The sequence below is a fragment of the Ursus maritimus genome, unplaced genomic scaffold, assembly GCF_017311325.1.
Source record: "Ursus maritimus isolate PB19 unplaced genomic scaffold, ASM1731132v1 scaffold_7, whole genome shotgun sequence".
Lineage (NCBI taxonomy): Eukaryota > Metazoa > Chordata > Mammalia > Carnivora > Ursidae > Ursus > Ursus maritimus.
In genome coordinates, this window is record NW_024426885.1 from 30,633,019 (window position 1) to 30,659,721 (window position 26,703).

Below are 26,703 nucleotides of genomic sequence, written 5' to 3' on the forward strand. Positions count from 1 at the left end.
AAAAAAAAAAAAAAACTGTATTCTTCCAGTTTTCAAGGATCCCCGGGTTATTACTGAAGGGATGCTGAGGAAAGAGTGTCAATGACAAATTTAAAAGAAGCATTTGCATTTTTGTCCATGATTAACATTCAATATAAATTCAGAGCACATTCAAGAACAATACAAAACAGACAACACTAGAAATAACCAATGAATGAATGGAAATTCACAGGTTCTCTTATCATTTTACACAATCCCAAATACCTCCTTACATAAATGCCCAACTTCATTTTTAAAAAGGCACCTTTCCCAATAAAAGGTCAAATCGTTTCAAAGTTTCCACAGCATTCTAGATTACTCTAAATAGCATGTTTCTGAGTATCAACTGAGATCATAGGTTTTTCAAGCTAACAGTTTTTAAAGAAGGAAAATCCTCACCAAGAACATCTTTATCACTAAAGAAAATGGTCACAACACAGTATTTTAAAAGAAAAAGACCTCTGTAATTGTTCCACATTGCCATAATAACTACTTGCTGGTTCTTTTATGAAGGTAAAACCCACTAATTATACATACAAGAAATTCAAATACACCTACACATAAATATTTAAAATATTATCACCTTTTACCAGTATTAAAAAAATACTTTTCTGATTTATTACCTCAAATATTGCTGATCAACTCAATGAAAAACAATTTAAAAATCTTGGCCATCTTGCTGTTTCCTATGGTTCATTAAGAGAAAAAGGAGGGAAAAGAAGAAAGGAATCAGATCGTACCTTTATATAACATAACAGAAATAATGGGTAAGAGTAGTGGTTCCCAAACTATGGATCTCACTGGGAGTTCAAACAGTTACAAGGGGTCCACGAATCCATATATACTTAAAGCATGAGCTTCAGAAAGAGTATGTCTTGTGCATTCACTGTACATAGTACTTTTCAAACACATAAAAATGTTATTGTAATTAAGAAAATACAAAAAGTGTTACTGAATTTCTAGTATGTACTAGGTATTTTGGGGCACTATGCATTTTGTCACATAGTCTACTATCACAGGTTTATAATTTAAAAAGATAGTTATGATGGAATATTACTCAGCCAACAAAAAGAATGAAGTCTTGCCATTTGTAAGGATGTGGATGGAGCCAGAGTATATTATTATACTAAATGAAATAAGTCAGAGAAAGATAAATATCATATGATCTCACTCATATGTGGAATTTAAGAAAACAGACGAACATATGGGAAGGAGGGAGGGAAAGGGAGAGAGGGAAATAAACCATAAGAAAATCTTAGCGATAGAGAACAAACAGGGTTGATGGAGGGATATGGGTGGGGGGGGATGGGATAGATGGGTGAAGGGTATTAAAGAGGGCACATTTTGTGATGAGCACCGGGTGTTGTATTCAAGTGACAATCACTAAATTCTACTCCAGAAACCAATATTGGACTGTATGTTAACTGAGTAAAACTTAATTAAAAAAAAAAAAAAAAAAGTACTCTTATGCTTAAAAGGGAGGGAGACCCACTAATTTAAAATACTATACCCAGGTGGATACATGAGGTCCGCACACATAGTTAGCATTTCCTTACCACAAATACAATCACCATAAAGGGTTTGGAAGATAAAGCGGTAAAAAAGATGGTCCTTAGAAACAGTATTTTATCTCATTAAATAATGCAAGGGCGCCTGCCTAGCTCAGTCAGTGCAGCATGAGACTCTTGATCTCAGGGTTGTAGGTTTGAGGCCCACACTGGGTATAGAGATTACTTAGAAATAAGATCTTAAAAAATAAAATAAAATAAAAAAGATTAAAATTTAAGAATAATAATGCAGTGTAAGGGATTTTTTTGTCCACAGTATTTAGCCATTGTTTTCAACAGAGTAATCTCTAGAGTTTGCATTATCTACATTGACGTTAAAGACCTGATTTTTCTACACTATCTTCTAGATTCTAGATTTTTCATGTATTATTAAGAAGCAATTGTTTTTCAACTCTCCTTAATTTCTTCCCATCAAAATTATTCCAAGGACATTAACAAAATCAAACTACCCATTCAAGCAAATTGGAGTTATCTGTGTCTGCTTATTTAATTTGCCTACTATAATTAGAACATTTTCCACTCATTTACTATGACCCCTCTTCCCCACACTAGGGAGGAGAAAGGGTTGGACTGGGGGTTTAGAGGTTAGGGAGATGGTGGTAAGAGAACGAAAAACGAATTGCTAGATCCTAGCTATCTTGGGCCTGCAAACTAGATCTTCGCAACACTAGTTTGGTTTTTTTTTTTTTTCTTCCCTTAAATTAATCCCAGAGCCTATCTCTAACTCTAACACCCTATTTTACAAATATTAATGAAAGCATTTTAATATCTTGAAAGTACCAAGTATGTGCTACAAGTAGCTAAAGGAGAGTACAGGTGGCTCTTGTCCCAAAGAGCGTAGGTTTGTATGAAATTATAATGAATTCCAAACTTGCATAGTAAGTATAAATTCTTGAAAAGGAAAAATGTAAATATAGCAAGAAATAATACTCAGAACAAAAAAAGCAAATAAAAGCTTTGAGATACAAAATTATAAAAATTACAAAAGATAACAGAGTCTGAAATAAGAAAACGGAATAAAAATTTCATCAATAACACACAGACACTAACAAAAACTGAAATTACATATCAAAAAGCCATGAAAGGGAAAAGACCAAAAGGAATCAAACAAAAAATCTGGTGCCTTTTTTTTTTATAATATTTTTTTATTATATTATGTTAGTCACCATACAGTACATCCTAGTTTTTGATGTAAAGTTCCATGATTCATTACTTGCGTGTAACACCCAGCGCACCATGCAATACGTGCCCTCCTTAATACCCATCACCAGCCTATCCTATTCCCCCACCCCCTTCCCCTCTGAAGCCCTCAGTTTGTTTCCCAGAGTCCATAGTCTCTCTCATGGTTCATTCCCCCTTCTGTTTACTTCTGTTTATCCCCCCCTTTCTTCTCCTACCGATCTTCCTACTTCTTATGTTCCATAAATGAGTGAAACCATATAACTGTCTTTCTCTGCTTGACAAAATCTGGTCCTTTAACCACAATTAATTCTGATTAAAAAAGCAACTGTAAAGAGGTCACCCCTATTTTGCTCATATCTGTAACATATGTTAAACGTTACAAATCTTATTAGAAACTGTAAAGCCGTATTTTGCTACCCTCTATTAACTGAATTTAATGCTACTCAGTTTTATTAATATTAAATATTGAATTTAGTTAGCAGTTGCATAGCAACGAGAAATGGCTCATGTGCTATGCTTGACATTAACAAAAAGCAAATAAGGGAAAAACAAATGTATTCAAAATTTATACCATGATCTCACAGAAAAGCCATGAGATCAATAACAAAATGCCATGGAAAATTAAATAAACACTGAGAAAGACAGCCATGTCATTATGTTCAATCACTAGGGCTTAAAAAGCATCTTTATGTAACATATTACATATAAGGAAATATTGGTAATTTTATAGGACATAACTAGTGTCCCAAGAATTCCTATCCAACATCACAATGGTCTCAAAGTTGGTCTCCAGTCTCTTCCTCACAGCAACCTCCACTATGTTTTCAGACTATTTCTAAAACACTGCTTTTTGTCAATACCACTATTTATTCAGAGAAATTCTACTTTGTTTAAAAAATAAATTTAAATTCTTAAGTCCAACAATCAAAGCTGCTTGTAATTTGGCTCCAAGCTACCATTAGCAGCCTTATTTCCCAGAACTTTGTGCTCATTCTCACAGCTCCAGTCACATTGGTTTTCTGGTGTATTTAGTCATCACTTTTACCTCCTAGTATTTTCTCAAGGCTTTCCATCTCACCTCTGCCCAAATAAATTATCTCCTTCAAGGCACTCTTCAGTTTGTTCAACAAATACATATTTGTTTACTCAATATATATTAACTGACAACTTACCACCTACCGGGGACAGTGGCAGGCACTGAGTAGGCAATGGAGAACAGACATGGTACCTGCCCCCATGAATCTTGGGTTTCCAGTTTTCTTATCCTTACTTATCACTCTCCCCTTTTAAATAAATGTCAAGTGTTTATGTTTTGTTTTCTGCCCATGCAAAGCCCTGCCTATAAAAGTATGCTATAAAATAAAATTTGTCATAGGCTATCTAAGCCTTTTTTTTTTCTTTTCTTTTCACACATTTAGGCCTTACCTGCTCAAGGAGATTTAGTGCTCTAGGAAGGCTATGCAGGTCTTCCTGTTTCCCACATTTTTTTTTTCTCTTATACTAGGATGCACGCAACATGCCTGGTTTTTAGCTTCTGATTAAATAATCATATAGCTCTTAAATTTTTTCACATATTCCCTCTTCAATCTAAATCATACTCGCTACCTCTTTATTTGCAACCAAAAGAGGAAAAGCTGGTTATAAAAAATAACAGGGCAGGAACGTATCAAATACATAGCCAACTTCAGTAAGCGATATAGTGTGTACTTCTGAAATAAAGAAAATATTACAGATGGAATGAAAAAAGGGCTGAGTCTTGGGAATCCTTTCTCTGAGGAAACCAGTATAGAGATTAGCAGTTTGGAAGACAAAGAGGTACTCAAGGAAAAATAGAAGCACATCAGACAATTCACAATTTTTACATCTAGGTCCTTGGGTGTCTTGTAAAACTTGGTGCCCGGTATAAAAGAGCTCAACCTCCAAGAGAGTATTATTATTTTATAAAATGCCAGTTCAGAGATGCTTGCTGGTAACAATCATCAACTAATATCCTAGTAATGAGGGGAGACCGACAGTGTCTGTTGTTCTTTGCTTAAAACTCAGGTGTAGAACTTGCCACCACCACACTAAACTCCATTATAAGGGAGCCCCAAAGGAACTAAAAAGGACCAGATTTTATATAATCTTTTATATTTTATCCAAGGTAATATGAGGTAAAGAATCCCTTTTTACTGATGTTCCAGCTTCCCCAGTGTATCCTATAACCAAAGAAATGTGGATGGACTTCCACAGGTAATAAACAAAAACCAGGCTCCTCTTTTCATTACTTAAGGTGATCCACCCCGCCTAGTGCCGGACAACTACATTCACTAAGAGTTCTTCCTCTCCCTCTGAGCATCTGCTCCTGGCCCATGCACTCTGAAGAGCCCAATTGCTGGCACACTTATCACCCTCCAAATTACCCAGCACAAGAACTGATGAAAAAACCCAACCAGATACAATGAAGAGAAACAATAACCTAATTACAACTAATGGCTCAAAATGAAACAGAATTGATGAAGAAAAAATATTAGAACTTGAAGAAAAAAATGTAAATAGTATTTCCACTGAGACCAGGGAAGAACAGCATTTTAAAAAGGGCATGCTACTTTGGAAAAAGTGGAGAACATGTGCTTAGAAGAGAAGGAAAAAAGAAAAACTATCAAAATAGCCAAACAGAGGTGGTATGTAGAAAAATATATAATAAATAAGTAATTTTAAAAAACTAACTTAAGAAATGTCCTCAAAAAGTCAAAATTAAGAAAGAAATAGTGAATCTGAAGACACTGAAATCATGAGGTGGCCAGGACATTGAACAATGTAAAACACAATTTCCAGAACAAGAAAAAAGCAAACAATATACATTTTAATAAACTTTTTTTTAAAAAAGGAAAGCAGAAGGAGAAGAAGAAGAAAACTTTCTGAAGTTGAATACTATCTTGAGTCTGCATATCGAATGGGCTCTGAGAAAAACTGAGGCTGAATACTCAGGGGGAAAAAAGCATGTATATTAATACTTCTCTGGTAAAATATCTCAATTTCAAGAATAAAAGTTTAAAAGCTCCCAATAAGGGGGAAATTTTCCTTTTTTTTTTACTTAGAATAACAAAAAGAAAAGAGATTTAGACTGCCAGTCATTTCATCAGTAAAAGTAAATGCTAAAAGCCAATGGAGGTATGTGTTTACAAAATTCTGAATGTAGAACAAAAACAAAACACTTCTTTAGCCAGTCTATCATTTAAAGACATGGGTAAAAGAAAGAAATAACTAGATATGCTCTGATTTGAAAAGCACGGCAGCACTCACTCTGGGCTAAGAGTTACTTAAAAGTAGTTCAGCTAATAAAAAATGATTCAGAACAAGTACCTCCTAAGAAAACATTGTTTATATAAAAAATAACGGTAAGCAATATACCCATAAAATTAATAGTTAAGTGTAAATAATTGTTACTAATACAGGGGTTCAGTTTAATATAATGAATAAAAAGAACTCTTTAAATAGATGAACACAATATAATTCTTTAATTGAATGATTTAAGAATAACATCCCAAATCTTAGGTGAAGAAGTAAGAATAAGATATGCTTAAGTATGTCAAAATCAAGTGTGTATGTGGGATAAGGGAGCAATTTGTCATAGACATTAATCTTTGATGTTAAGGAAATGTAGGCTTAAGATGAACTTGCTTAAAATGTATGACTAAAGCTGAAGAATTTCCAAACCACCAGAGGAAATAACAGTAACAAAAAAGGTCAACTATAAAAGTAAATAAAATTAAAAATTAAATAAAAAGCAAGCATACTAAACAAGAAACACAAAAAACAATTTCAGGAATAATACCAAACAGGTACACATTATGATAAATATTAACTGGATTAATTAAGTGAAAAGTTTGTCACATAGGGTATAGCAATATGCAGTTTATAATGAGCTGAAAGTGACAAAGATATGTTGAAACTGAAGACATAGGCAAAGAGAAAAACATAAACAAGAAAAAAGAAGCAATAAATTAGGTGGCAAGATAAATATCAGATGAAGAATTCAAGGATAAAAGCATAAAACAAAATAATAAATTTTTACTATTACTAAAAGGGTAATTTTTTTTTAAAAAAATATTTATTTATTTATTTGAGAGAGAGAGTGCATGTGCGCGAGCAAAAGCATTGGTGGGGCGGGGGAGCTCCAGCAGACTCCTCCTGAGTGAAGAGTCCAATGTGGGGCTCAATCCCAGGACCCTAAGATCAGGACCTGAGCTGAAATCAAGAGTTGGATGCTTAACCACTGAACCACCCAGCACCCCAAGGGTAATCTGTTTAATGAGTAAAATGGACCAGTAATTTTTCTCATAATACCTGTTTGGGTTTGGTATCTGACATCATAGAAACAACTGAGATATAGTCTGTCTTTTTCTATTTTCTGGAAGAGGTGACAGATACTCTCTTTTAAAGTTGAGATGAACCCACATGTAAAACCATGTGGGGTGTTTTCTTTGAGAGAAGAGCTCTATTAAATTTATTTAATAGTTATAGAACCAATCAAGCTTTGTATTTCTTGAGTCGGTTTTTGGAAAATTACATTTTTCTTTTATTTCAAAATTATTGGCGTAAGATTGTTAATAGTATTTTCCTTCATCCTTTTTGTACTTGTAAAATATATGTAATATAAAATTTACCATTTTAGCCACTAAGTGTACCATTAAATATTTGTTTTTACATCATCTGCAGAACTTTTTTCATCTGCAAAACTGAAACATTAAACAATTACTCCCTATTTCCCCATCCAAGCCTTGCCAACCACCATTCTATTTTCTATCTCTATGAATGCAACTACTCTAAGCACCTCTTTTTTTTTTTAAGATTTTATTTATTTATCTATTTATTTATTTATTTATGTGACAGAGAGACAGCCAGCGAGAGAGGGAACACAAGCAGGGGAGTGGGAGAAGAAGAAGCAGGCTCCCAGCGGAGGAGCCCCATGTGGGACTCGATCCCGGAACGCCGGGATCACGCCCTGAGCCGAAGGCAGACGCTTAACGACTGCGCTACCCAGGCGCCCCTAAGTACCTCTTAACTAGATCTCACAACATTTGTCATTTTGTGACTGGCTTGTTTTACTTAGCATAATGTCGTCAAGGTTCATGGATGCTGCACCATGTGACAGGATTCCCTTCCTTTTTAAGGCTGAATAATATTCCACTGATACATAGATTATACATATTTTTAAGATTTTATTGGCTTGAGAGAGAGAGCACAGAGGGAGAGGGAGAGGGAGAAGCAGACTCCCAACTGAGAAGAGAGCGTGACGTGGGGCTCGATCCCAGGACCCTGAGATCATGACCCGAGCTGTAGGCAGATGCTTAACTCCTGAGACACCCAGAAGCCCCAGATTATGTTTTCTTAATATGTTCATCTATCTATGGACACTTAGGATGCTTCCACCTTCTGGCTAGTATAGATAATGCTACAAATCCCTTATCTTTTAAATCTTTTACCTTATCTCTAGTTAGTCTTTATTTTTATAATATTATTTGTGTCTTTTAAGTCCTTGATCAATCCTGTCGGATTATTTTCTTACTCCCCATTGCCCACCTTTTGCTTTTTTTTGATCTTCTCTATCCTATGTTTTCCGGTTCAATAATTTTCACTCTAAGTTTCATTATCTTGTCTGTGGGTTTATTCTGTTGTTCTTTTTTTAACTTATGATAAAAGCTTATTAGTTCACTTATTTTCAGGTTTTTGTTCTTTTTTTTAAAAAGCAAAGTATTAAGTATAAGAATGATTTAAGAGAACTAAACTTTTAATTGTTTTGTATTAAGCAACCTAGCATAAATACAATACAGTATATATTCATACAATGGAATGTTATTACAATATGGATGAATGAACTTCAAAACACTATGCTAAGTGAAAAAGGCCAGAAATAAAAGACCACAATACTATATGATTCCATTTATATGAAATGTCCAGAAAAGACAAATCTATATAAATAGAAAGGAGATTAATGGTTTTCTACAGGTAGGAGGGAAAACAGCAATGACTGCAAAAGAATGCCACAGTTCTTTCTGAAGTAATGGAAACATTCTAAAATTTGATTTTGGTGATGGTTGCACAGCTTCGTAAATATAACAAAAATCACTTAAAATGGGTGAATTATAAGGTATGTAAATTATATCTCAATAAAGCTGTTAAAATAAGTAATCTGTGCCTGTTTGATAAATATTTGTAATGTTTTAAGAAAATACTGCCTGGGGGCACCTGGGTGGCTCAATCAATTAAACATCTGCCTTTAGCTCAGGTAATGATCCCAGAGTCCTGGGAATAAGCCCCACATCGGGCTCCCTGCTCAGCAGAGAGCCTGATTCTCCCTCTCCCACTCCTCCCACTGCTTGTGCTCTCTGTCAAATAAATAAATAAAATCATAAAAAAAAAAGAAAGAAAGAAAATGCTGCCTAATACAGAGATAACCTTGCAATTCTAATTTAAAATGTACAATTGAATAGCTGATTTAGACATGTGGTTTTAGGCTGAATTATTAAGTCTGCACACTGTATTTAGGTACTCGTACAACTTAAGAACAATCACATTTATAACTTTAAATTATTAGATTAATAAGATTTACTTAAGTACTTAGGGAGATTCTGTTAAGTATCTAGAGAGAAAATATAAAAATTTTAATTCATAGTTACAGATTAAAACGTTTTAAAAAGTTAGGCTAAAATATTTATTACAAGTTTAAAATTAGAGTAAGATCTGTATTTTAGGAAAACTAGGTTTTAAATTTGTAACTTTAAATAAAGTGAACATTAAATTAGATATCAAAGTAACTATGCATTATCTTTTATATACAAAGCCAACCTAAAAGGATATTATTTTTTAAATCTCACATTTAATAATAAGAACCAATCAAGTGTTATTACAGAGCTCAGCAATGTGGGAATAGAGGATGCATTTAAAATATATGCCCTGCCATTAAGATTTACACACATTTCTGCTATCGTGCATATACTGATAACTCTCCAATCTCTTATCTCCTGCCCCAGACCTTATTTCTAACTGCCTATTTCATTCACGTCATCATCAAGATATCCCAAATACCTCAAAAAGTCCAAATCAAAATAATTTCATTCCTTTTACCTCATCTCAACCAGTGATTCCTCCTCTATTCCTTACCAGGAAAATGGCATCCCTAAACCTTTCATCCTAAATCATTCAGATTACAAATCTAAGTCTGTCTGATTCCATTCTTTCCCTAAGTCAGTCATCAAGTCTTCTAGCCAGTGAGTCCTATTATTATAACTCAGAAAGATCCATCCAAATCTATTCTCTTTTCCACCCCTAAATTCAGGCCTTCGCCATTTTTTACCTTAATAATTACATGTTGTTCATGTTATCATTAACTGAGTCCTTAGTTGGCATCAGGCAAGCCCTGTATCAGGTACTTCATAACCACTATAACAAATCTTCAGAGGTATTATTACTACCTAGTACAGATGAGAGAGCTGAAAATCAAGGCAGCTAATTTTTTCATACAACTACAAAGAGAGAGGGCCTAGGTTTAAAACCAGGACTGTAACTCTACAACCCAGGCTCTTTTGAATGCATCCACCGCCTACTAATGACCTCTTCTAACTTTTCATTAATTTTACTATTTCAGCATCCCCGATACGGCCATTTTCAACACAATTCATCCTTCACGCTCTGCCAAACTTCTTCCACCTTTTCTCAGTTTTAAAAACCTTTGGTTTCCAATGATACTAGTGAAGACTTCAAATTCCTGGATGACACCCAACATCACTGGGTCTGTCTAGTCTCAAACTACCTTTTCAATCTCCCATGACACCATTTTCTGTCTACATACATTATACTCTAGTCAGACTGATTTATCAATCACTACATACATGTCAACGCTTCCGTGCCTTTTAAGCATAGCACATCCTCTGCCTAGAATGTTTTCCTGCAATCCTCAATCTAGTTTGTTCCAAGGCATCCTTTATCTCATCCCTCAAGCCCCAGGCAAAACTAGGAACATCCTCATCAGTACTGCTTATACTACTACTTATAAACTATTCTACAGTTATTTTTTGGCATTGTATCCACTAGATTTTGAACAAAGAACTGGAGCCCATTATGTTTCTCTTAATATCAGCCTGTTCCTTAAACTGCAGTCAATAAATGTTTGTTGAATGAATGTACACACACTCTTCCTAATTCCCTATACTCTTATATTTACCTGAGTGGTCTGTGATTTTAGAATGACTCCGTTTTGTGTCTGGCATGTTGAAGACCCAAAGAAACAGTTAAATAAAGTAAATAAAAACAGAAGGGATGATTTTCTGCTTGAGCTCAACTAAGTTCCCTGTATCGATGAACTAAAACCAGAACATAATGAATGGCTTGCTTTGCTGGCCCATGAAGAGAGATGACAGAACACTTTTTTTTTTTTTTTTTTTTTGTACAAAGCTGTAATCACAGCAAAGACAGAAATAAATTGAGAAAGATGAGGTCCTGAAAAATAATGGTATTAATACATTAAGAAGGGAAAAGGAATACGTATTGAGTAGCTGGAACATTACCAAAGTAATTTCATATAATTATATTTACATACGTAATACCATAAATGAGATTCCAAGATGTTAAGTAACCAAAAGCACAAAGGTAGTAAGTAGCTAGGTCAGATGAATTTAGTTCTTTGGAAATCCAAGGGCAGTTTGGGTTCATTTTTTCTGTTATATCAAACTGTCTTGGGTAGAGTAATTATGCTAAAAAGAAGCCATTTAAATGCAAATCTGAAGTTGATTAGGAATGAGTCAATTACATCAGGAGTTCACAATCTGTAGGCCACAATTCCTTAGAGGAACTCCATCATTACAAGGTCAGTAAATCCATATGAGCACTGTTTGTAAATTAAATAAAAATGTGCTTGCATATACAGCCACTATTTGTCCAAATGCCATTCTGCTGTGAACAAAATACATATTTCCTTTGAAAGCATTACTGAATTCATAATAGCCTTTTGTTATTACATATTGTCTCAAACATACTAAAAATGTAATACAAGGTGGGAGATCGGCAATTTCTTTTGCTCTTTTTTTTTAGGTTAAATAAAGTAGAGGTTTTCTATTGTTTTGGGGCCTCCGTTTCTTGGTGGACTATACAGATATTGAGTCAGACACTAGGGATGCAGCTGTGAACAGTACAGACAATAGTTCCTATCATGGAACTTTTTAATTCTGACAAGGAAGACAAATACATAAATGATGATGATGAGGATGATGATGATAAATAATGTGTGATAAGGGTAAGTAAAAGTAATGGTTGAAGAAGAAAATAGCACAGTAAGGGGATAACAAGGAAGCTCTGATAAACCCTGACTGATAGAGAACAATGAGAAATGTTGGGCAGGGATTTAGGAAGGAGAATCTTCAGAGAGGTCAGGAAGAGACTTTAAGCCAACGTTTTTGAGCACTGAATAAAGTGAGGGAGCAAGCAACATAGATAACCAAGATAAGAACATTCTACGCAGAGGGAGCTATGCTGAAGCAGCATATAGTATGAGCTATGGTGTATTTGAGAAAGAGCAAGAAAGCTGATATGGTCTCAGCAAAGTGATCAAGTACAAAGTAGGAGATGAAGTCAGAAATCTAGAGGCAAGATCCTGTATGCCATGGTGAGGATTTTGAATTTAATAGAAATCAACTAGTTTTACATCTGGGTACTGGTGGAAGTGCAACATGATCAGATTTATATTGTTTAAGATTCCCAGGTGGGGGCACAGGCAACTGATTAGGAGGAAAACATTACCTTTTTTAAAGATTTTTTATTTATCCATTTGTCAAACAGAGAGCGGGGGTGAGAGGTGGGGGGGGGGTACAGAGTGAGCACACACAACCTGAATGAGTGGTAGGCAGAGAGAGAAGCAAGCTCCCCGCTAAGCAAGGAGCCCAATGCGGGACTTGATCCCAGGACCCTGGGATCATGGCCTGAGCCAAAGCAGACACTTAACCAACTGAGCCACCCAGGTGTCCCAAGAGGAAAACATTATTAAAGAACTATTATTACTATAGCTTTGGCAAGAGATAGATGATGGTGGCCTAAACTAGTATGGGAGTCATGAAAGTAGAGAATAGTGGCTGAATATATATTTCGAAGATAAAACCAACTTGCTTTGATGATGAAATAGATGTGGAATGGGAAGGAAAGGTGTTAAAAACAATACTTAGGCTTTTGGTTTGAGAACTGGATGAATGGTAATGTAACTTTCCAAGAGAGGACTAAAGGAAGAACAACTTCAGCAGAGAGAAATCTAGTTCAGTTTTGGACATGTTAAATCTAACATGCCTTTTAAAATCAAAAAAGATATGTGCAGGAGGCAATTGGATAGGTGGGTTTGAATTTAAAAGGATACACTGGGATCAAGGATATAAAATTGGAAATCATTAAAGTACAGATAGAATTTAAGGCCTTAGAACTCGATGAGATCACATTTGGTTAATGAGGGCAGATAAAATGAAAAGAGGGAAGAGGACTGAATACTGAAGTATTCCAATGTTTACCAAATAGGAAGAAAAAGACTGAAAATATGACCAGGTCTTACTTATGGTTATATTTCCAGCACTGGCAAACAACTTAGTTGTAAACACTCAAAAATACTATAGCTGATCTGAACTAGCATATGGCATGTAATTAAAATAAATGCATACCCTACCTCACCACCTCTCATACAAGAGATGATCTTGAAAGGGAAGTACATCCCTTTCAATATAATCAAACACATTTCTTTAAAAATCTCTAATATGCATGTTTTAAAAAATCACTACTTTATAACCCATCTCCAACATACCTTAATATATGGCAGTACAAAAGATCAAACTTTAATCTGGTCCCTACTGAAATAAGTTTCCACATGTTTTAGAAAATTTTTAATTTCACCAAAGTTTGAGTTAGCCTCCAGATTTTTATACACACATTTACATATAAATTCTTAATAGTCTTCCTCTGCTCGAAAACGTTCATGACTACCTACTGCTTGCAGAATAAAATCCAAACTATGAAGTGTGGCTTTTAAATCATTTCAGATATGAACCATTTCAACACTTTCTCTCCCGGTTTCCTTCAAGCACACTCAGCTATTCTGTTTCTTGAGTACAACCTGCTTTTCCTTGTCTTAAGGCCTCTTCTCATCCTGTTCCTTCTGTCTAAAAAGCCTTGATAGTCTTGATAGTCTTGATCCTGCTTTGTCTTCGAGACCACAGATCAAAAGCCCCTCCCAACTGTTATCTTTCCTTTCAGTTGACTCCCAATACCCTTCACTTTATCTGTCCCGAATTTTCAACATGAATCCATGTTTTATGTATCCAACTGAATTCTACATTCAATGTTATAATGTAATAGAATGAACACTAGTACTTAGGCAGTAACAGACCAGTGGTTAACAGCAAGGACTCTGGAGCCAGATAACCTAGGTTCAAATTACTGATTTTGCCTTTTAACAGTACTATGGCCTTAGGTAAGTTGTCTTATTTATTCCTCAGTTTCCTTGGCTATAAAAATTGTTTTGATCTAAAAAAATTAAAATAATTCAATATTTTCAAATTGTTTGGAATAGTATCTGAAACTACAATAGAAGCACTACATTACGAAGTGTTTGAGGAAGAAGAGAAAGGAAGGAGGTTGTGTTCTGGTAATTCCTCTTTTTTTCCTTATGATTTAAAGACAACTTCATGTAACAGTAAGTTTATGTTGATGCGTGAGAAAATCAACAAGGAAAACTGGAAAATAAAATGCCCCATTTCTACCAGGAGGATGGGCAGCTAACTGTACTTGGGAGGTGGGGAAAAGAAAGATTATAGATACTACTTAGATGGTGGTAAAGTTAAACAGTGTATTAAAATTAAGGTTAATCATCATAGCTTGTGTAGGAGTAGACTTCCTAAACTACTGGGGAGAGGGAGGGAATCTGTCAATGTAACCATAGACAGGAAGAGGTGGGGTGAAACCATAGCAAAGCACAAGAGAAAAGATGGCAGGGTAGGTTAAACAGAAAAAAAAATGCATAAGTTGAACTTTTATCAAGAGAAGGGTATTCAAGGAACGTTTGGGTGGCTGTCGGTTAAACGTCTGCCTTCGGCTCAGATCATGATCCCAGGGTCCTGGGATCAAGTCCCACACTGGGCTCCTTGCCCAGCAGACAGCCTGCTATTCCCTCTGCTTGTGCTCTGACAAAAAAAAGAAAATCTTAAAAAAAAGGGGGGGGGTGAGTATTCAGTATCATGATTTGTCATGATGTGAATCCTGAATATATTAAATCTTCTTCCTTTGAAAAAAAATTTATGTTAATGGGCATATAATGTATAAAGATGTAATTTATGACAATAACAGAATAAAATAAGGGAACAGAACTACACAGGAGCAAAGTATTTTGTATACTACTGTAACTAAGATTAGTTATTAATCCAAAATAGAATTTTATAAATTATATTAATTATATATCCCCAGGGCAAGCACTAAGAAAATCACTATAAAATTGTACAGTAAAAATAATAAAAAGGGAATTAAAATGTTTTTTTTTAATGATTTTTTATTATATTATGTTAGTCACCATACAGTACATCCCCGGTTTCCGATGTAAGGCTCGATGATTCATTAGTTGTGTATAACACCCAGTGCACCATGCAATACGTGCCCTCCTTACTACCCATCACCGGCCTATCCCATTCCCCCACCCCCCTCCCCTCTGAGGCCCTCAGTTTGTTTCTCATAGTCCATAGTCTCTCATGTTTCATTCCCCCTAAAATGTTACACTAGAAAATACTTATATAACACAAAAGAAGGCAGTAATAGAGGGCTTTAGGAACTGATATAAGACATGTAGAAAACAAATAGCAAAATGACAAAGATCCTTAACAGTAATTACATTACATGTAAATGGATGGGTTAAACTCTCCAATTAAAAGGCATAGATGGGCAGAATGCATAAAAGAAACATGATCCAACTATATGCTGTCTACATGAGACTCACTTTAGATCCAAAGACACAAACAGGTTGAAAGTGAAAGAAAAGACAGTACATGAAAATAGCAATTGAAAGAGAAAGAGTGTATACACTGATATCAGACAAAATACATGTTAAAACTTGTTACAACAGACAAAAATATATGATAAAAGAGTCAATCTGTCAAGAAGATTTAACAATTAAAAACACAAATGCACCGAACAACAGAGCCCCAGAACATACGAAGCAAAAAAATGATAGAACTGAAGGGAGAAACAGCTCAACAATAATTGTAGACTTCAGCACCTTACTTGCAATAATGGATGAAACAACTAGGTAAAAGATAGAAAGGAAAGAGGACTTAACACCATAAATCAACTAGACCTAAAGACATACAAAGAACACTGCACCCAAAAAAGGAAGAATATACATTTGTCTCGAGTGCACATCGAATGTTCTCCACAGTAGACCATATGTTAGGTCACCAAAAAAAAGTATCAATAAATTTAAAAAGTCGGAAATCATACAAAGTATCTTCTCCAACAATAACGCAAAGAGATTAGAATCAATAATGGGGGAATTGGAAAATTCACAAATATGTGGAAATTACACAACACATTCTTAATCAATGAGTCAAAAAAAGTAATCACAATGAAAATTAGAAAATACATTGACAAGAATTAAAAATAGCCACAACACACCAAACACATGGGATGCAGCAAAAGCAGTGCTCAGGGGGAAATCTACAACTGTGAACCCTACATTAAAAAAGAACATCACAAATCAATAAGCTTACACTTTAAGGAACTAGAAAAAAATGAAGAAACTAAATGCAAAGCAAGCAGAAGAAAGGCAATAATAAAGGGCAGAGACAAAAAAGAAAAAAGAAAAAAATCGGTGAAACTGAAACTTCTTTGAAAAGATTAACAACATTGACAAACCGTTAGCCAGCGTGACCAAGAAACAGAAGAGAGAAGACTCAATTTACTAAAACCAGGAAAAAAGTAGAGACATCACTACTGACTTTACAGAATAAAAAGAATTATAAGACAATAATATGCACAATCGTATGCCAACAAATAGAAAACAAATAAAAGGGACAAATTCCTACAAACTACCAAAGATAATTCAAGAAAAAGCAAAAAATCTGATAGATCTATAATGAGAGATTCAAGAGTAATAAATAATACCTTAACAAAGAAAAGCCAAGAGATATATGGCTTCACTGATAAAGTCTCCCAAATACTTAAAGAAATAATACCAAAGCTCTTCACTCTTCCAAAAAATGGAAGAAAAAAAGAATACTTCCTAATTCATTCCATTAAGGTTAGTATTTCCCTGATAAACATAAGACAAAGACTTCACAAGAAAACTACAGACCAAGATCTCTCATGAATATAGACACAAGAATCCTCAATGAAGCGCTAGCAAAACAAATTCAGCAGCGTATAAGAGGACTATACACCATGGATCTATCCCAGGAATGCATGGTGGCTCAAGCAATTTTAAAAAATCAATCACTACAGTAATAGAATGAATGGGGGAAAATAACATGATCATCTCAACTGACACAGAAAAAACATTCAACAAATACCAACACTCTTNNNGGCTAACACTCAATAATCTAGAATAGAAAGGAGCTTTCACAACCTGATAAATGGCATCTATGAAAAACTCACAGCTAACATACTCAATGGTAAAATACTGAAAAGCTTCCCACTAAGATGACGAACAAGACAAGGATGTTCATTCTTGCCACTTCATTCAACATTGTTTGGAAGTTCTAGGCACGGCAATTAGGTAAATAAAAGGCACCCAAATCAAAAGGAAGAAGTGATACTACCACTTTTCACGGACAGGATCTTACATACAGAAAATCCTAAAGAATCCACACAAAAACTATATTAGACCTAATAAACAAGTTCAGCAAATTTGCAGGATACATGAGAAACACCCAAAAATCAGCTGTATTTCTATACACTAACAATGAACAATCTGAAATCAAGGAAACAATTTTGTTTATAATAGTACCAAAAAGAATAAAATACTTAGGAATAAATTTAACCAAAGAGGTGGAAGACCTGCACACTAAAAACTACAAAACATGAAATGCTGGAAGAAACTAAAGACCTAAAGAAATGGAAAGATATCCCATGTTCTTGGATTAGAAAACCTAATATTGTTTAGATGGCAATACACCCCCCCAGCCTGCACAACTGATCTATAGATTGAATGCAATGACTATCCCAACTATGTTTTTTGCAGAAACTGACAAGCTGATCCTAAAATTCATATGGAATTGCAAGGGAGCCCAAATAGCCAAAACAATCTTGTTTCGAAGAAAGTTGAAAAAACAAAAAGTTGGAGGATTCACACATCCTGATTTCAAAAATTATTACAAAGACACAGTGTTGGCACAAAGACAGACATATAGACCAACAGAAAAGAACTCAGTGTCCAGATATAAAACACATATCAATGGTCAATTGACTTTTGACAAGGATGTTAGGACTATTCAGTGGGGGAAAGAATCGCCTTTTCAACAAACAATGCAGGGACTACTGGACAGCCATGTGCAAAAGAATGAAGCTGGACTCTTACTCATACCATACATAAAAACCCGAAATGTATCAAAGATCTAAATGTAAGAGAGAAAATGATAAAACTCTAAGAAGAAAACACAGGGGTAAATCTTTGTGACTACGGATATAGCAATGGATTCTTACATGACACCAAAAGCACAAGCAACAAGAAGTGTAAAATTTTAAACTTCGTAAAAATTAAAAGCTTCTACAATTCAAAGAATATTATGAAGTGAAAATACCCACAAAATAGGAGAAAATTCTTGAAATCATATGACCAATAAGGGCCTAATATGTAGAATATGTGAAGAATTCTTACAACTCAACAAAACTCCAGATAGCCCAATTTAAAAATAGACAAAGGACGTGAATTCACATTTCTCTGAAGATTTACAAATGGCCAGCAAGTACATGAAAAGATGCTCAATATCATTAGTCACTAGGGAAATGCAAATCAAAACCATGAGATACCACTTCATACCCACGAGGATGGTTATTAAAAAAAAAAAAAAGGAAAAATAAGAAGTGTTGGTGAAGATGTGGAGAAACTGGATTCTTATGTACTTCTGATAGGAATGCAAAATGGTGCTGTATCTGTGGAGAACAGTTTGGTTGTTCCCCAAAGAATTAAAATAGAATTACCATGTGTCCTAACAATTCCACCCCCAAGTACAATTCTAAGAGAATGAAAACAGGTGTTCAAACAAAAATTTGTACATGAATGTTCAGACATGCATTATTCATAAGAGCCAAAAAGCAGAAACACCCGAATGTCCATCAGCTGATCATACAAAATTGGGCATAAGCATACAACGGCATAATATTCAGCGATAAAAGGGAATTATTATGGCCAGAATGTCCCCCCCCCCATTCATATCCTGAAAGCCCTACCTCCAATATAAATGTATAATTTAATTAAGGCTAACTGAGGTTATAAGAGAAAGGGGGCTGATCCAATAGGATTAGTTTCTAATGAAAAGAAACACCAGAGAGTGCTCCCCCTTCTTCATGCTCCAGCACAGAGGAAAGGCCATGTGAAGACACAGTGAAAAGATGGGCATATACAGGCCAAGAAAAGAGTATACACAAGAAACGACCCTGCTGAACCTTGATCTGGAGCTTCCAGCTTCCAGAACTATGAGAAGATCAATATCAGTTTAAGCCATCCAATGTTTTATTACGGCAGCCTGTGCTAACAAAGGAATTAAATACTGATAATGTACCATAACATAGATGAATCTAAAAATGCTAAATTAAAGAAGCCAGACCCAAAGGGCTTAGTTTGTTTCCTACAGAGTCTCTTATAGTTTGTCCCGCTCCGATTTCATCTTATTTTACTTTTTCCCTCCCTCTCCCTATGATCCTCTATTTTGTTTCTTAAATTGCGTATGAGTGAAATCATATAATTGTCTTTCTCTGACTTATTCTGCTTAGCATAATACCCTCTAGTTCCGGCCACAGCATTAGAAATGGTAAGATTTCATTTTTTGGACGGCTGAGTAATATTCCAGTGGATGTGTGACAAATTCTGTGAGGGATGTCTGGGGGGCTCAGTCAGTTAAGTGTCTGCCTTCAGCTCAGGTCATGATCCCAGGGTCCTGGGATCGAGCCCTGCATGGGGCTCCTTGCCCAGCAGGGGAGTCTGCTTCTCCCTCTCCCTCTGTCCCCTCCCCGCTCATATGCATGGACGCTGTCAAATAAATAAATAAAATCTTTTTTAAAAAATGAATATTGATGCAACTTGGATGACTCTCATGGCATTATGGCGAGTTAGTGAAACCAGTCTCAAGTGGTTATATTCTATGATTCCATTTATATGACAATCTCAAAATGACAAAACTATAGTGCTGAAGAACAGATAAGAGGTTGCCAGAGGTTTGGGAAGGGGTGATTACAACAGAAGAGCACAAGGGAGCTGTTGAGGTGATAGAACTGTTCTGTATCTTGACTGTGGTGGTGGGTACACAAATTTACACATGTAGTTAAAATTCCGAGAGCTGTACACAAAAACGTCAACTTTTCTACACGTTAACTTGAAAATAAAATTTTGTTACAAAAAATCCACTGGTCCGATTTGTACTCGGAAAGGATCTTTAACCAAGGCTTGACCTGTAAACATCAGGTATTGACCATTTGGAAAGTACTGATTCACTATGTGGATCTTCCAAATGAAATTTTCTCTTAAAAGCTGGAATGTTGTCACTGGCAACAAATACTGTTACACTTCTTTCCTTGATGTGACTGGCTCACTTCATTCATTTTTGAGAAAATGTCTGTCAAATACTAAAGTCTGAAAAACCACAGTTTGTGAGACATTCTTCAAAGTACAGTGGTGTTCCATGAAAAAACATCTAGTTTAGCTCACAACTCAGTCACATTAAGTGCTTTATGCATACTTCCCATTTCATCACATAGAGTATCACCAAAACATAAACTTGGGGTCAAGATTTAGTAAAAGCAGCATTTTCACCGCCTCATCAAGGGCATTCTTAGGTGAAACTGTCATTTTTTTTACTTTGTGTGTGAAGTGAAAGACTACAAAGACTACTATAATAGTTTGGTGCCACTAACTCGATTTGTGCACCAGCAGTTTAGCCACCACACTCTTAAAATATAAGCACAAATATCAACACAGTGCAAAAGGCAAATAACATTTTAGTGTTAAGGATGCAAACAGTTTTGAGCAAGCATATCCCAGAAAGTCTCAGGAAGCATCAGGGTAAGTGGCGGGGGGAATCACACTTTGAGAATCAGAATGATCAAATCAATCCATCTTTGTCACAGTTTTCTTGCCCTATTTATTATGTTGAAATTAACAGTTATATTTTCAGAACACTATAACATTTCTTTAGTTCTCCCTATGCTGAAGAAAAGAATATAAGGTGATATGGCTAGAGGACTGGTTTTAAAATTGGAAACAAATGGGTACTTTTGACTGGAGAAGTGTAAGCAGTAGCATTAATTCAGCATTTAGTCTAATTATTACAAATGTTCAGAGAGATGCAAAATGGAGAGTTTACAAATGGTACCCTAAACTATACAAACATCCCTGTAAAAATCTCTTAAAGCTGTGTAGAAGAGAAACTAGTACTTTGAGTGAATAAGTACAAATTAATACATTTAAGAGAAAAAAACCCAAAGTGTTATTTCTTTACACAATGACTGACCCTAGGTAATCACTGAGTACTAGATATCACTGTATAATCTTCTCTGAATCTACGATTACTAAAAATAACTGTGTTATTACAGTTAAAAGAGAACACCAAAACTTCTGGAAGTCTTTGGGAAGAGCATTCTATATTAAATAATATTCCTACTACGTTGCTAAACTGATTCTTGAAATTATGTATGTAGCAGAACAGCAAATACAAAGGATTAGAACAATATATGTCAGTCTTTAAAATCATTAAGAGGAAAATACCAAGAAATATTTTAACGAGGCATTCCTTTTGACAAAAATATAGAATAAACTTTAAAATACTGCATAGTACAAGTGTAAGTAGAACCTTATCAAGCCAAGTTCTCAATTTGAATGCCTTTTAAGAAACACTTAACATTCTAATGCTAAAAGAGAAACAAATGACAAGTCAATAAACTATTAGAAATTAATTTGAGAAAAATTTATTGTTATATACTAAGCTCAAAACACACAGAGTCCAGGGGCGCCTGGGTAGCGCAGTCGTTAAAGCGTCTGCTTTCGGCTCAGGGCGTGATCCTGGCGTTCCGGGATCGAGCCCCACATCAGGCTCCTCCGCTGGGAGCCTGCTTCTTCCTCTCCCACTCCCCCTGCTGTGTTCCCTCTCTCGCTGGCTGTCTCTCTGTCACATAAATAAAAATAAAATCTTTAAAAAAAAAAAAAAAAACACACTGAGTCCAATTCTGAAAGCTTTACAGAACTATATGGATATTCAAATGAAAAATGGTATTCTAAATAACTATAATGCATTGCACATCCTTAAACAAGGTAATATTTTAAAAAGTTTTCCCCAAAGGCCTATAAAGATTTATAGGAAACTTCTAGTTGCTCAGTGATAGATTTATAGATGGGACCAAACTATTCAGGGAAACATGTCAAAATAATTTAAAAGTCCTATTATTATAAACTCCTAGATAAAATATATGCATATTTATAATGAATAAAATTTGTATAATGGCAACATACACTCCTCTCTCTCTCTCTCTTGCTCTCAAAACACATATTCTCTCTCAATGCACAGCTAAACTCAAAAGGTTGGCAGGGAAGTCCTCAAGTGCTAAAAACAAACGAGAATCTGGAAGACAGAGCTGAGAGTGTGCTGACACACTGAGTGGATGATTAAGTATGGGTGGTAACCTAGGAACTTGGGTTTTAACACTGACGCAGGGACAAGAGAAGAGAGGCCTTAAGGACGCTGAAACTCAGGACTCTAAAGCATTGCTACTCAAAAGTGTGGCGGTCTATGTCAACATCTGGCAACTTGTTCCCTAGAAATGAAATTCCTTAGATCCCAACCCAGACCTACTGAATCAGAATATCTGCAAAGGAAGCTCAGGGATCTTTTTGTCCTCCTAGGCAGAGAGACTATAAGGGAATCTCCCTAGAGAAACTGAATCCCATGCTTGTGACTTGCACAGGTTTGGAATTCAAATACACACTACTTCAGCAGTTTTTAAACATTTTAGTTCCAAGATCACTCTATACTCAAAAATTATTGAGGACTCGCAACTCTTGATCTCTGAGTTGTGAGTTTAAGCCCCCACAATGGGCATATAGTTTACTTAAAAATAAAATAAAGACAAATTAAAACAAAAATTTTAAACCCCAAGAACACACACAAGACTCACACTCTTACCTATCAGAGTAATGATACCATCTCCAATAACCCCTGGAAAACTCCACTAGTGAGAGAATGAAGAATTAAAAGGCAAATAACATCTCAGTATTATTATGAAAATAGTCTGAACTCCAGGACCCCCAGGAGTCTCTGGACCACACTTTGAGAACCACCACACTATCTGAATTATCTAGGAATTCCCTAATTATAAAATTAACATAAAATTGGTTCTCTAGGTTACTGAAAAGGGTGGGAGGGGGTGGCTGGCAGAAGCAAATGCAGACCTTCCCCAGAGAAAAGTTCTCATGATCTACCCACACAAGATTCCTACAGAAAAAAAAAAATAAGCCATGTCAAACATGAGCCCGCCCACAATGAAAAAAAACCCATGAAATCTAGAGAAAACAATTTATTAAAAGCAAGAATAAGCAGACAGTAAACAGAAGAATGAAAGCCTAAAGAACTTAAAATGTTATGATTGCTTTTAAAAGTTACTAGAAATGAAATACAATATTTTAATAAGAATACAGCATATTTAAATATGTAAAATGCCATATATGGTATATATATTACAATCATTATATATATATTATACTACCTTATATGTAAGCTACGTATACCATGGTTTTAAAATTCCACATGGCAACAGAGAAAATACTTGCAAAAGATACATCTGATAAAGGACTTATGCAAAATATGCAAAGAACTTTTAAAACTCAACAATAAGAAAATGAACAGCCTGATTAAAAAATAAGCCAAAGACCTGAACACCACACCAAAGAAGCAATATGGATGGAAGTAAGCATATGAAAAAATACAGATGGCAAGAATGCGTATGAAAACATGTTCAACATCACAATGTCATTAGGGAACTGCAAATTAAAACAAGATACCACTACAAACCTATTAAAAGTGCCAAAAGCAGGAACACTAACTCAGAATGCTGTGCAGGCTGTGGAGCAACTCATTCATTGCTAACAGGAATGCAAAATGTACAGCCAGGGATTGGGGAAAGGGAAGGAGGAATGAATAGTCACAGCACAGAAGATCTTAAGGGCAGTTGAAACTATTCTGTATGACACTACAATGGTGGAGACACGTGTCAAACCCACAGAGTGTACAACACCAAGAATGAACCACAATGTAAACCATGGACTTTCAGTGATAATGATGGGTCAATGTAGGTTCATCCATGTAACAAAGGTACCACTATGGTGCCAAGCTGTGAACAGTAGGGAGGTTATGCTTATATGGGAACTCTGTATTTTCCCCACTCAATTTTGCTGTGAATCTAAAACTACTCTAAAAAATAAAGTTTACTAACACACACACACACACACACATACACACACACCAGTTATCAAGGTTTGGTGTTAATCCATGAGAAATATCCAAAATTACTTGAAAGACTACTAAAAATGTTTTTCCCTCTTCCAACAATCTTTCTATATTTGAGGCTGGATTTTCTTCATATACTTCAACCAAAATAACATGCAACAGCTGAACAAAAAAGTAGGTATAATGAGACAGCTATCTTCTATTAACCCAGATGTTAAATCTGTAAAATGTAAAAACAATGCCCCTTTTCTCAAAATGTTTTTGTTTTGGAAAACAATGATTTTCACTAAAATGTTGCTTAACATGTAATAGGCTGTTTGTTATTTTCAAATAAATTAATACAACAGCTCTTTGAAAAGCTAAGTTTTAAGGGATCTTAAAAAAGAAAGTTTGAAAATAGCTTCTCTAAGGCATCGAAACTCAAACAACAGGAAGACAGAAGTCAGCACACCAAATAAAAATGATTAAATTAGTGCTATCCAAAGAGATAGACTACCTTGAAAAATACTGAACTACCGAACACCAAAATGTGGTAACATTTAATGGGTAACAGATTAGATGGTTTTTAAGAGAACATTCCTACATAAGAATCTGTAAGATATCATGGCACCACAAATACTGGCTAATATTCTCAACTGAAATACTACTACTTCATATCACAATGTAAGAATGGACTTGATATCTGCTATATACCATATTAGTAAACAACATAAATACATGCCATTTTATATTTCATGTTAAGTACAATAATAGCAGCTAACATTCATTAAGCTGTATTCCAAAACTTGACACTATTTTACGTACTCTTCACAACAACTCTGAGGTAAGTACTATTAAACTATCCCCCATTTAGAGAGTCAGATACCGAGGACAAAAAGCTTAAAAAAAAAAAAAAAAAGAGAGAGAGAGAGACAGAAGCTGGGATTCAAATTTAAGTATTATCGTCTTAGAGGACATTTAGACAAACCTTTCTATAAACAGCCAAATAGTAAATATTTTAGTTGTTGCAGGTCATATACAGTCTCTGTTCCTTTTTTTTTTTTTTTTAACTCTTTAAAAAAAATCATCCTTAGTTCCTGAGCCTTTACAAACACAGACCACAGCCCAGATCAGCCTTTCTCAATCAGGTTCCCTTAAAGAATTAAACCCAAATGCCCTACACAACATCCTTGTATGTAATGAATTTGCTTCTCTCTCGAGGTAGAGAATGGGATTCACTCATTAATATAATCTTCAGGAGAATTAGGAGAATTTAGACAGTTAAATAACTACCTGTGTTCAGTGGTTCCCCTGCATTCAACTAGTTCACCTGCATTCAATACAAAAAACAAATACCAACTGTTGTGTTTTCTCCATCTGGAAAAGTAAGGAAAATTTTCAAAAATTGTAATTGATGGCTCACTAATACTAACAAAGAGAAGCAGAACTAAATCCTACAGTGTTGTTTTACCTTTTTATGGTCCTCCTTAAGAATACAGATAACGTTTTAAAAAAAAAAGAACACTGATAACCTAAAAAAGATGGACTTAAAATATATTTTCTCAATCCTTGAAGGTCAGCTACCAACATCATCACCTTGTAGAGTCTGATTATACCCTCAAGGAAAAACAAATGATATAAAACACTTCGCAAAGTTGTATTATTTCAAACCGACACCTATAAATGTCACTGAGAATATTAAAGAGGAATGTGAACTAAAAAGCTACACTGCCTTTTGGGGCAATGACAGTTTAAGCCAAATAGAGCATAACCAATACCTGAATGAAAAAAGTCAACTCCTTAAGGATTTTCAATATTAACAGTCAAGCAACTGAAGGAACATTTATCAAACGGAATACATGGAGCACCTGGAATACCATCAGTCCAGAATTCCAAATCAATACTTCTTGCACCATGTCAGAGATGTAAATAGAATCATAAAGATGCAATATTGATAGATATTTCCCAACTTAAATAACTATGACACTCCAAAAAGTTTCACATAAAAATCAGCACAGGTTAAGAGCACCTCAAGATACAATTTCTAGGACTTTTGTAATCAGAACTTGCAGCCTCACAAGTTTACTTTATTTTATATTATGAAAATAACTAATTTTTAAAGCTACAGAAATACCCATTAGCCACAACCTCTGCATAGATTACTTCAAATAAGCTTCTGGGCCATTGTGTGAATCCTCACTCTCCATTCATAACTACAATAAAACTACAGGGGCCTGAAACTAATGTAGCACTGT

At 35.1% G+C, this 26,703-nt stretch overlaps 1 protein-coding gene across 17 annotated transcripts in view; it reads right to left on the bottom strand.

The window, feature by feature from the left end:
* The window catches only part of LCOR (ligand dependent nuclear receptor corepressor), a 171,605-nt gene that overhangs the window by 66,508 nt on the left and 78,394 nt on the right, over positions 1-26,703 (bottom strand). For 2 of the 17 annotated variants that reach the window (XM_040624793.1, XM_040624789.1), the window contains exon 3: positions 642-704. The exons of the other annotated variants lie outside the window; for them this stretch is intronic. The gene's annotated coding sequence lies outside the window, so the exon portion shown is untranslated. The remainder of the gene's footprint in view (positions 1-641; positions 705-26,703) is intronic. 17 annotated transcript variants of the gene reach the window in all.